At 40.6% G+C, this 12084-nt stretch overlaps 1 protein-coding gene across 1 annotated transcript in view; it reads right to left on the bottom strand.

Annotated features, from left to right (window-relative positions):
• Nucleotides 1–10824, bottom strand: part of NAALADL2 (N-acetylated alpha-linked acidic dipeptidase like 2) — a 414540-nt gene extending 403716 nt beyond the window's left edge. Inside the window, exon 1 of the mRNA XM_059479300.1 lies at nucleotides 10760–10824. The gene's annotated coding sequence lies outside the window, so the exon portion shown is untranslated. The remainder of the gene's footprint in view (nucleotides 1–10759) is intronic.
• Between the last annotated feature and the right edge of the window lie 1260 nt (nucleotides 10825–12084).

The following is a 12084-nucleotide window of genomic DNA, read 5'->3' as shown; positions in this document are numbered from 1 at the left end:
AGGTTTTTGTGAATTGAAACAGAAAATGCGAACAGGTAGAGAAGCTAAGCTTTAATCCTCCAATTTAATTTCCTTTAATCTTGTTTATAGAATATATCCTCTTTTTTAATTACCCATTTTTTTTTTCACCAAAGCCTGACACATCCAGATTCTCTTACACCTTTTTACCATGAAATACATGCACTGTTATTCCCCAGCCAGACTTTCCCGCCCTCTCTCCAGGGTTCTCCCCCTGATGCTCACTATGCCCTGTTTAGGCTTCTACTCCAGGATGTCTAAAACAGCAAAACTGGAGCAGGAGCAGAAGACAGAGCATTGCAAGTGGCCCTTTGGCAACCTGCAGGGCTCACACTTACAGCAAATACTCTGAGCGCAGGTAGGACGGGCGAACACAACATTAAGACTAAATAAAAACCAATTTATATTCTCCCCCACTGAGGCCTGAAGCTGGGATGGGTAATTTGTTCCAAATGGAGGAGGAACACTACAGGCTGCAGTGCTCCAGGCTTTTCTGGGTCTTGATCGTTTAACTCATCCCGGGGTTTCTTCACATATCCTGACTTCCAGTTGTTTTTGAACAAAAGAGGTAACTGCTGAAGATTGTGGAGAAGATAGAGAGGAGGCAACCCCTAATTACTGGTTGATTTCATCTGGAGCTGCATTATAGCCAGCACTTAGCAAGAAAAGAGACTTAAACCAAACAGCAATTCTTAAACCACCATAAACATCAGCATTTTTGTTCTTTATTAACTCAAAACATTTTATTTAAAAGTAGCAGGTCTACCAAAACAAGGAACAATCTAAAAAGAACCCCTGCTGACACAGACACATTCGATTTGCTGTGATAAAAGACAAAGACCCACAAATCTTGCAGTGTATCATTTGCTTCCAAAGACAGTAACGTATAGCCTGTGGTTTTAATGATTGTCCTGCAACTGATCATTTTGAGAAGCACAGCATAAAGTGCAGTTGAGCTAAATATTATTCTCTTACCCTTCAAGAACACAGTATTTCATTTAAGCCATTCAGGTAGAGGTAGTTTTGAGGGTTAGTAGTAGATTTGAAAGCTTGCTTGTAGTTAGCTCAGCTCCAAGACCTCTGCATAATTTAGACTAGTTCACATTTCAAAAACTTCTCAGAAACTTTAAAACATCATACACATTCTAAATGTTCAGCTTAAAATAAAGCTGCTACAGGGTCCAGTTCTGACTTTGCATAAATCGGTACTTTTGAATCAAGACAAATTTCTCCCAAGAGACAATCTTCTTTCACCACTCAAAATAATTATATTGCCACCATTCATATTAAGAGAAAAAGACAGATGGCCTTTACCCAGAGATGCTCTGGTGTGCCCTTACAGAGTTAATTGGAGGACTGACATCTGAAAGAACTCTGTCTCCCAGGACTCGTTTTCTCTTTATTCATACTGTACCAACCTGAAAGACAGAAACATTTAACAGATGCTCCCCAGACACGCATTGTTTTTGCTAATATTTTCACGCTGTGGTGTAGCAATCCTGCCCAAAACCTCACCACAAGCAGCATCCTGAACATAAAATACCTACTGCCAGCAGAGGAAGTTGTCTATTTCCCTCTTACCTCAGAGAATTATCAGTGCATACCAGGAAACAGTGTCAGATATGCTCATCAGTCACAAGTAATTACAGATCTCTATCATCATTGTTTTTCCACACAGTCACCTTATCTCTGACAGGACACCAAAAAAAAAAAAGTTCCACTGTTGTGGGAAGGATTCCTCCCAAGTTTGCTGTCAGAAAAATAAGAAAATATTTAAGAGGGCAGATGTTTTAGTCGTGTTTATAAATAGCAAGAAATCAGATTTTTTTTCATTACATTAAATGTAAACTTCACTAGCTTGTAGGCACCTCCTTACAACTGTTTTTTAAAGATATGTATAACATTGTTTTTTTAATGTAGCTTTCAAGTGGTTTTAAGTATGTAAATAATTAAAACCACATTCCAATGTAAGTCCCTATGAGTGAGGGCTTTTGCCCAGTGATCCATCAGGAGAGACACTAGAGCTTATGCCCATGCAGTGCTTCACTGTAGAGGAACCTAATTAAATTAACTGTATGAATTGAGTGACCATATGGAACCATCAGTGATGGAGAGATACTTTAACTTGGAAGCAAAATTATCACGGGAGTCTTAAACAAGGAAAGAAGGTGCAAGTTATAAGAAGAAATCTGAATAATTATCCAAGTATTGGAACAAAAGCTCTGTTTGGAAGGGGAGAGTGTCAAGAGATAGTCCATGCAAGGAAACAATAACAAGTTGTTGTAATTCTGAGGCACTTAGCAGAAAAACATCACAGAAACAGAAGAACTTAATTTCTTTCCATTTGCTACCAACTGCAATGGCCACATGCTGTTCTGTGTTTGTATTTATCGTGTATTTTTGTTTGTGCCACCAGAATATAAGCTTTTTCCAGACAGAGCCCAGCTGTTTGTTTGGCACAAACTTCACTATTATACAATTCTGGGTACACTTAAATAGGGACTATACATGCTATGATAATTCTCTCCCTGAAGCAGACTAATTAAATCAAAACCTGATAAAATGATGTTACAATTCTCACAGAAATCAATAGAATCAAGGACATTTCAGTTTTACCTCTCCAGGAAACCAGTGTGTAAAACCTGAAATATTTAAAAACTGTAATTAGAGCAAGAGCATAGTCTAGGAGTGCTGACAGAGTCAGACTCAAGCCTTGGTGCATCTGCTGGGAAGCTGCCACTCAGCTCATGCTGCATCCTATTGTCAGTGCAGTGCTGAGCACAGGCACTGAAATCTGCCTTATTGCTCACTTTGTAAGTCTGTGGTGGAGTTACTTTCAGCACAGATCCAAGAAGACTGATGGGTCATCACTTATTTCCATTCCAGGACAGTTTTTACTGATTCACAGAGCAGCACTACCCACAGCAGGTAGGGTCCATCCCACTGCACTGGGGTTGTTTCCTTGCACCTGCTGAAACCTGCAGGAGTTCACACAGTCCTGATTCTCTTGCTGTCAGGAGGCCTGTGCCTGCCATAATTCAGACTGAAATCTCTAAAAAGCCTGGAGAACACCCAAGGGCTGTACCCTCTTTGCTGTTTCCCTGGTATTTTCTGCATTGTACCCACAGCAGAGCAGGTTCTGCTACACTCAAGTCCCCTAAAGAAGAGCACTCATGGAACTTGCATTTAAATCTCTACCTGGTCTTGTGATCCAACCTAATCTTCTTTAAAAAAGTTAAGATACATCATTATAACACTGGTTTCATGTCCTTTGCATTGACATGAGAGACTACACAAGGTACAGGAACAGAAGGCAGCTCACTGCTGATTCAAAGGTAGCTTCAGAGGATGGGTGTTAATCCTGTCACACTACAGCTCTACAGGAAAAACATTTACATGAGCTGCTATGAAATCCATACAGCAAAGCTTGTTCTCTAATTTGGTGGCTGTAATTCTTCCCTGTTTGCCAGACACATACCCAATGAACTCCAACAAAGGGAGTCAAGTAGTGCAAACACTAAAAGATAATTGAAAACCTAAGGGAGCACCAAAATTTCATCAAAATCTTACCTGCACCTGTCAGTGCTGCCCATTTGTTGCATACAGCAAAAGCAAACTCGAGCCAGTAAAACACCTAATATAGATTAAAGTGGATAAACTGGGGTTTTGTTTGTCCAGGGCTTACACTTTCTTTATGGCACATCTTATACCTGATTTACTTGTCCTAATGCAGGCTACTGTAAAGAGTATGTTATTTAACCTTTTAATTTCAAACACACTCCTGCTATTGCAATTTACAAGAACACAGAAGACACATGACTGAATCCCACTTGATCTCTTCATACTACTTCTGTCAGTGCATGGGCTTTAATTCCAGTCAGGATCCATAGTAAAGAGACTGGTACAGAGAAATATGTGCCAAACTTATAGGAAAATATTTTTTTAAATATTTTTTTAAAATTCTGGGCAGAAGGGGTCCATGAAAGACCACATGAGGGACAGTACTGCTTCAGCACTCAGTATTTTCTTTTATTCTCATTTCAGCTGGTATCTTGGGATTGGTAGCAGTTTTAATTCCCATGGCCAAAACTTTAAAAACTAAGGGTGATTAAGTTAAGTTTTTAAGCAAAACATAACTTGCAGACTGCTAAGGTAGCAACTTGAGTAGAATAAAATACCTTTTCAGACTAACACAAGCCTGAAGATGCCATCATGTAATAAATAGCTTTTTGCTGCTCTGGTTCACTTTCATACCAAGCATCAGTGCATGGAGCAAGACAACAATTTGGCTCTGAACAGTTGGAATTTTTTTGAAGTGTGATGGTGTAGCTGGATACTTCCATGAGTAAAAATGCTGTCAAAGCAGCATACAATTTAAAGTTCATAAGTGAAAGAAAATGGATGGCTCATCAACAAAAATGTCATTTCTGAGAATAAAGACAGATTTCTTTTTCCTTAAACACTACTCATGACTCCAAGGGAAAAATTCAGTGTCTTACAGAGCTAGTAGGGGAAAGCAGCAAGGACAACAAATGTCAAGTTAAAGCCGATGTATTTGCTGGTGCATCATTTAAATAGTGCCTGAAGGGTAATCCCAGCAAGATGGGCATTTCAACTTGGTTTAGCAGCACCCCTAGCTGGGGTAAGAAAGTCTAATCACTTTCTTAAAACCACAGTGTCATTAGAGGAGAATTTGGGAAGAAGCTGCTATAGTTTGTGTTGGTTTTTTACTTCTTGAATTTTTGTATAAAGATTTAGTGGGTAACGTCAGCAACCAGCTTGAAACTATGGATGTTTATGATTTTAGCAATTAGTATGGCAAAAGGCTGACTGTGCAACAGACGAAGAAACACACTGCTCTTGCCCATAAAAATACAGCCTATATTTATGGGTTTTACCTCTTGTGTTTTAAGGATGGCAGAGTATAGCCTGTTTTCTTTTGCACTTTAAATGTTTTAGTGCAATACACCCTTTTCCCTCAGACATCTTCATTCCTTTCCAAGTAGTACCTGGAATTCAGATGGCACATTAAGCTTCATGCAGTTTGACCTTCCTTGCCTTTCATGCACAGCTCCAGTGGCTCTGACTAGCAAAGTTTGAGACACAAATAACAATTTCCATCACAACTTAGCTGCTTGTTAGGATAGCATGAATGCTCTGTTAGAGCATAAGTGTTGAAAACAAATAGTCATACTCATCCACTCACATTGAGTTTATATTGGCTTTAGCATCTTCTCCAACTAACCAACACAACACAGAGCATCACCAGCCTCCTTTGTAGTGCCACATTTGATTTTCTTCTATTCAGTGAGGAAAAATTACTCCATAAAATGAATAATAAATGAAATTAATCCAACACTGGTTTTTGGCATTACACTGATAAGGGAAGATGCTCCCTCAGTTAGAAGCTGCTGAGCCATCAGAGCACCCTGAACCTGGAATTAGCATGTCAAAAATCTGCCTTCACTTTCAGTTGCAAGGCACATGCCAATTTTCATACTGAAGGATCCATGTCATCATCTTGGAGCACTGCTCAGATCCCCACCCAGCCAAGGAACAAAATCCTTAGAATATAAAGCTTGAAGAATGTACTGCATAACATGTATATATATCATGACTGGGAAAAAGATAGCAGAGGGTTTCCTGGCCTTTGCCCCTTCCTGGACAGTTTTGCACCATGTGGTTCTGGGGATTTCTTGACACCTTTTGCAAAAGTCAAGACTGTTTGAAGAATATCCTCACTAAAGTGTTTTCCATAGCATGCAGAGAAAACAATCCACCAGAGCGTTTGATATCTGTGGCTAAGGAAACCTCCCTGTCCCACCATCCAGGCATCAGTCTGACCATCTGAGCTGGAGCTGAGGCCCCTTCTCAGTAACACTCACAGTCAGATCAAGTTTCCTCATCAGCTCAACACCAGGTTTCCCGTAGCACACACATCCAGATCCTTAATACATTTTAATAATCTTGCAATAACTCAACAACAGGTTAGGCTGGTGCTTCCAAGAAGGGATGCAAAACAAAGGAACCTCTGGGCTTTTATCCCCTTACAGTCTCTGGGTGGGAAAGTCCAGGGGCCCTCAGCTCCTGCCATGTCCCTGTCCCCCACCTGGCTGTACCACAGGTCCCCATGCCCTCAGTTCACAGCCTCTTGCCTTGGGGCTCTGCACCTCAGCTCAACCTGCAGCTTGTACCCCCTCACTAAAAGTATTTCCCAACATCTACAGCACCCAGTTTTAAACTACTAGTACAGTGCTCTTTAGCAGCCAGGAGGATGGTGCTTAAGGTGAGGATAGTACGTGGCCAGAGCCATTCTAAAAACTGTCTGGCTGTTTAAAACAAGATATCCTGCACTGAAAGCATCATCATTGTTCTCAATGGTCTTTTCACTTAAAATAGTCACACCAGCAGACCACCATTAACAGCCAGCAGCTTCTCCTTTCAGCCCCCCTCCTCTTTTTATTCATACACTTGAAATAGAAATGGCCTTGGACAAACATTTTCATCTTGAACACTTTCTACTCTGAAGTCATCTCCAGCATCAAAACGAACAACTGCAGTGTGAATTAAACCATGTAAGATATGACTTTTGCCAAGTATCACCATCTGGATATTTAAATCCACAAAATCTCTGCTATAGGGGCAAGTGCAGCACTTACATTTCTAGAAGTGGGAAATCACTCACTCCTCAGATGTATCTACTTCTTGGTGCAGACAAGGTGCACATTACACCAAGATCCCAGCTGACATAAACCCATACCAAGGAGCCTGTTCACCTGGTCTCACTACCTACCTGTGATGAGAGTTAGCACTTTGAGCTCTGGAGTACATAGTCTGCAATGATGTGCACACACTTCTGAAAAGGAAAGAAGTCTTCCTAACCCACTGATTTGTGCCTCCTCACATTTCTCTACCTGAAGCTAAAGGGTTAGAGGCAAACAGGTACAGTAAGCAGCTGTTTGATAACTGCAGCATAACACAGGATGGGTATGTGTGGAGGGAGGAAAAGTCCAAGCCAGAGGCAACTACCCTTTTTCCATTATCACTTTCCCTGTATTTGCAACTTTCCTTACAAGCTTTGAATTCACCCTCCAAACACCATCCCTCACTGCTAATACCAGACACTACCTCTGCAGCACATTATAAAATGTGTCATATCTAGATAGGGAAAAAAGGTCGATTATTTGCTCTATTTCCAACCTTTATTGCCAGATTATCTGATTTACCTTTCACTAATCTAATGACAACTGTATTTTGGAAATTTTCAAGTGTAATTTATGTAATCTGGGTCTGTTATTTGAGGAGTGAGGAAGTCACCCTGTTGCACTGCTCCTACTGTATTCTTGCTCCATATCTAATGTTAAGAAGACCATCTCTGCTGGAAAGTCAAGAGAAGAAATCTCCCAGGCTATAGATCGCTTTGCCCTCTCCTATATCTTTGTAGGTCAAAAAGAAGTTTATACAGGTGCATCAGATTTTGACATAAAACCTCAATTAGATTATGATCCAAAACTGGTGTCTGCCACAGCAGCCCAGAGCTTTATTCAACCAGATTTTGAAAAATATCCACAGTTGGAGGCTCCACAACTTCACTGGGCAAAATCTGCTTGACTAGCCTAACAATGAAAACGTTTTTCCCTTAAATTCCATGAAAACTTCTGTGATTTCAGTTTATGTCCTTTGCCTCTCAGCTTCCTGCCATACAGTGCTGTAAGAGCCTGGCTCTGGCTTCTTGTTAACTTGCTCAAAGGCACAGGAAGGCTGCTGTCAGGTCCCCCATAGAGCTACAGTTTCCCTAGTCAACCCAGGATACTGTGGGACTATGGTTTATTTTATGAGATGCAGCTCTACATGTCCAAATTATGACTTCTGAGAGAAATTGCAGCAGTTTTATCTAGAAACCAAAGAGCTCACATTTTTGCCAGCAGCAAAATTTAAAAAAAATCTGGTTAAGAAAATGGTCTTGCTTGCCAAAACACATTTTCCAGAAAAAAAAAAAAAAAAAAGAAAAAAAGGCTGAAAAACACAGTAATGCAGCACTAGAAGTAGAACACCCACCTCCTGGTTTTCCCAGTATCTCAGGCATAAGACTGCTTTGCAAGAACAGCCACATTCACAAATAGAACAGTAAATCCCTAGCAGCATTTATCTAAATACAGAAAAGCATATTCCATACAGAAGTTTAGCAACAAAAACAGAGAAGGTCTGATTTAGTAAATCCAGTTTGCCTTACTTATTATTTAGCAAACACCTTCTACTAAAGCCCTACAGTTTGTTGACGGCAATCTGAAATGTGTTGAAGTAGGATACACATACAGAATGTCTTATTTACTAAAGCAGAATTATTTTTAGAAAAGCTGAATGCAGAACAAGCTACATCTTGCTCTAACTTACAGCTGAGCATCCTGTTTACATGCTGATGTCCATGTTTACTTTTTTGGTTACAGGAAGCAATGCCAAAAGACTTGAAATAATTTTGCCTCCTGCTGCCTATCAAGTTATTCCACTCCTGTAGGAAACAGTGGCTGGGGGTCAGGTTAACTCATGCAGAGAAATGCAGAGTGCAGATTTTCACTGCTCTAAGACAATGCCACTTTAACAGCTTTGCTACAAGGATTTGCTTTGCCAGGCTTCTTTGCCCAATCTGTCTCTCTGAAATATGTACAACTTCCTTCTGGCACTTTTGCTTAGAATATTCTTTAAATTATTTTTCCTTCTCGCCAAACCTTGCTCTCTCTCTTACAGTACTAGCATTTTCACATGATTTGCCCTCTGTCTTCAAGCTGCAGTCTTAACACATCAGTCAGATGCAACAGCAGTTTCTACATTCTATTCTGGCATTTTTTTTTATTTTATTAATTTATATCTTGAAAAATAGAGTGACTGGCCTCCTAGAGGGTTAAGAGGAGGAAGCCAGGACAGTTCTCCATATGAATCTCTGTGCAAGTGCCAGCTGGATTTCACAGCCCCGTGCTCGGCAAAGCACAGAACAAGAACGCTGTTAGTATTCTTGGAGTGCTCTGAAGAGGAACAGGAAAAGGCAAGAAAATAATCTTACTTTGTACCAGAATGAAGTGCTGGAAAGTCAAAGAGGAGAATTCAAACTCCATCCTTCCCACAGCACATAATCGACATCACTCACAGTCACTCTCGTGCATCACAGTGACACCAAAGGTAATAAGCTGTACGTGAAAGAAGGGAAATACTGAGAAGGTGTTGTTGCAGCACATCTCCCCTTCCTCCTGCTTTTCATGCCCTCCAAAGCTGAACGTTACTCCAAGGATACTGAAAATTCTGCTTGCTGAACCTCTGCCCACCATGCACCCACTCCCACCTCTTGGAATATATTTATTGATGGCTTATAGCTCACTTGGTCTTTGAGTTTATAATTTAATGGCTAATTTAGCTTACCTTGAAATCACTGCTAAGGAGCATGAGGCAGCCCTAACCACAGACATAGCCCTAAACCCAGGCAATGTTGGGATGATGTGGAAGTGCTGATGGCTCCCTAATAGCTTAGACAAGGTGTGCACAAAGCTCAGAGCCTCTGTGTTGCTCCTGTGCATACAGACAGGTTAATTCAAACCTGTTTGAAATTAAACCACTGAGTTTTATTAATTCTCTATCAAGAGAAATTAGTATTGAAACAGATCCAGAAGAAGACCAAATAATAAAATCCCCATTCTGCCACTGTGAAGAACAGCTGTGTGGGGGAAGCAGAACTGGGGACAGTCCTGACCCTATTTCCTCTACCTGCCTCACTCTGCAAGTAGACACATACTTGCCCTGCCATTCTCAGCATATCCCAAATATAAGTGCAAGAGGCACTGCCATGTGGTACAGTAATGCACACAAGGAAAATCCTCCAAATTCTAAGGTGATATACAAAGGGAAAAATCACCCATTTCTCCACCTCAGGGGCAAAATTGTACTTCACATATGTGATGGACTGAATAGTGCTTCATCATAAGAGCCAATTTTCTTCCAACTCCCCTGCAGCTCCTAAAACATAGATCTTAGTTTTGTGCCTGATTTGCTAAATGGCTTGCCCTCCTATTATACCTTTAAAAATAAAAAGAGATGATAAATACATAATTTCATGATTTACTGTGCTTACCAAAAAGTGGATATTAGGAGAACTGTTCTCAGGTAAGAAATAAAGACTGAAATAAAAATAATCAAAAATTTCCAAACAAATATGCTATTCCCCCTCTTCCACAAGGAGAGGGTGGGTACCCCTCATGGAAAACAAATGCCAGAAGAAAAAGCTAAGTAGTTATTAATATGAAAATAATCTAAAAAAAACTTCCTATGACTTATAGCAACAAAAAGCCCTAGGACAGTTCCATCTCACACAGATTTTAATGCTATGTATAGTAAAAACAAGTGGTAACAAAATGTTAGAACAAAACCCTCATCGAATACAGGCATTAAATCAATGAACTAATCTTAAGCATTCCAAGAAAATCAACAGTTTGGCATTTTTCTACCTTGTAGGACTTTATCAGAAGGACATAGGACTTAAAAAAACCCCAAATGTTTCTCCCAAACAGTTCTGAATCCTCATTTGGCACTTTTCATGATGCTTTGCTGTCTGAAAGGCACAGTGAGTGGGGGCAGCTCCTTGAATGTACTCCCTCTAACTCCCCTGGTTTATCCCCACCTTAAAACACATCCATTCAGAAATACCTGTAAAACAACCACATAAATTCCATTCCCTTTAAGATACTCAAACACCCACCTCCATTGATGGGAAAAGCTCTTCTCCACAGACTGAAGATGTCCTGGATGTCTCACTCCTTTCAGCCTTCCCTCCAAACCTGCTTTGCAACTGTAGTCAGAGTGCAAGAACTGCACCCATCTCCCTTCCAATCCCACAGCTCTGCTTTTCCCCCTCTTTCTTGAAGTTTCTTTCAGCAGAGACTTGTGGGAGTACAGTCCCAGCTGCAAACACTGATGCTCATTGATGCCCTTTGACAACTTTATGTAGTTCATGAACTCCCAAATGCAAAACTCCTGGCTGCTGTTAGCTGAAGGAACCTGCTAAGTCACCAGGGCTCAGCCTGGGTTTGGGATTCCAAAAGAAAAACACCTGGGCAGGAAAGGGCTGGGACTGACCCAGGACTTGAACACACAAGGAGTGACTAAAGCATCAGCTGATGCTTGTTTGATACTCATCTTCAGCCTCCTGATGGGCCTAAAGTCTGATAGAAAAAAAAAGTCCAAAACAGAATTTGGGCAACTGTTTTGTTAATTTTTGTCACCATGTACACCATTCCTTGTCATCAAATAATACAGGATTGCCTTTTTTGCAGAAAAGAGCTGTGTTTGATGGTGCAATAACAGCTGTGCAATTACATCCAGTCCTCTCCAAAGCCACATCCAAAGTTCCTGCAGCCACTTTTGCATTGCCTGTGAAATGCAGGTTAGAGTTTGTGTTAGAAAGTCTAAAAACCTCAGGTGCATCTGAACAAGGCTATGGAGGAGTGAAATTGCCCCAGTGGTAAAAGGTAAAGGTCCCCCAATGATTCCAATATGTCACAAAATATATGGTGCCTTTTATTATAATGGAGCGAGAATGAATCAGCCTTTCATTATCAAGGAGAGACAATATTACTTGTTCTGGAGCTCTCTGCCTTTCAGAGAGGAGTGTGCTCTGAAATATTGTCACTTTTGTTGCTTCCAATATGTCAGCTTGGAAAGGAGAAAGAAGATCAGGCCAAGACAAACATTTTACTGCCCTTTTTTCCACCCTGATTACGATTGCTTTTGGGTTACTATCAGGAAATTTTAGTATCTCATACCAGCCAGATGAAGTTTTTTACTGGGCTCAGTGTCCTTACAAGGCTCAGACTTTGACGAGATCGTGTTTCATTTTTCAGCTATTGCCCAACTGCAGTGTCTTTTAATTGAAAATTAGCTACTATTTAGCTATATCTTGTGTCACACTCTGTGTTTCACACCCCAGAAGAAATTTTCAGGAAATCACTGCATCCCTCACCACCTTTGGAGACCCAAATCATAAGATTTCATTCACTCATGTGCTCAGTGTGATGGGAAGACATG

The sequence above is a fragment of the Ammospiza nelsoni genome, chromosome 10, assembly GCF_027579445.1.
Source record: "Ammospiza nelsoni isolate bAmmNel1 chromosome 10, bAmmNel1.pri, whole genome shotgun sequence".
Taxonomy (NCBI): domain Eukaryota; kingdom Metazoa; phylum Chordata; class Aves; order Passeriformes; family Passerellidae; genus Ammospiza; species Ammospiza nelsoni.
Note: the sequence above shows the minus strand (reverse complement) of the source record. Positions and strands in the feature narration are given on the sequence as shown.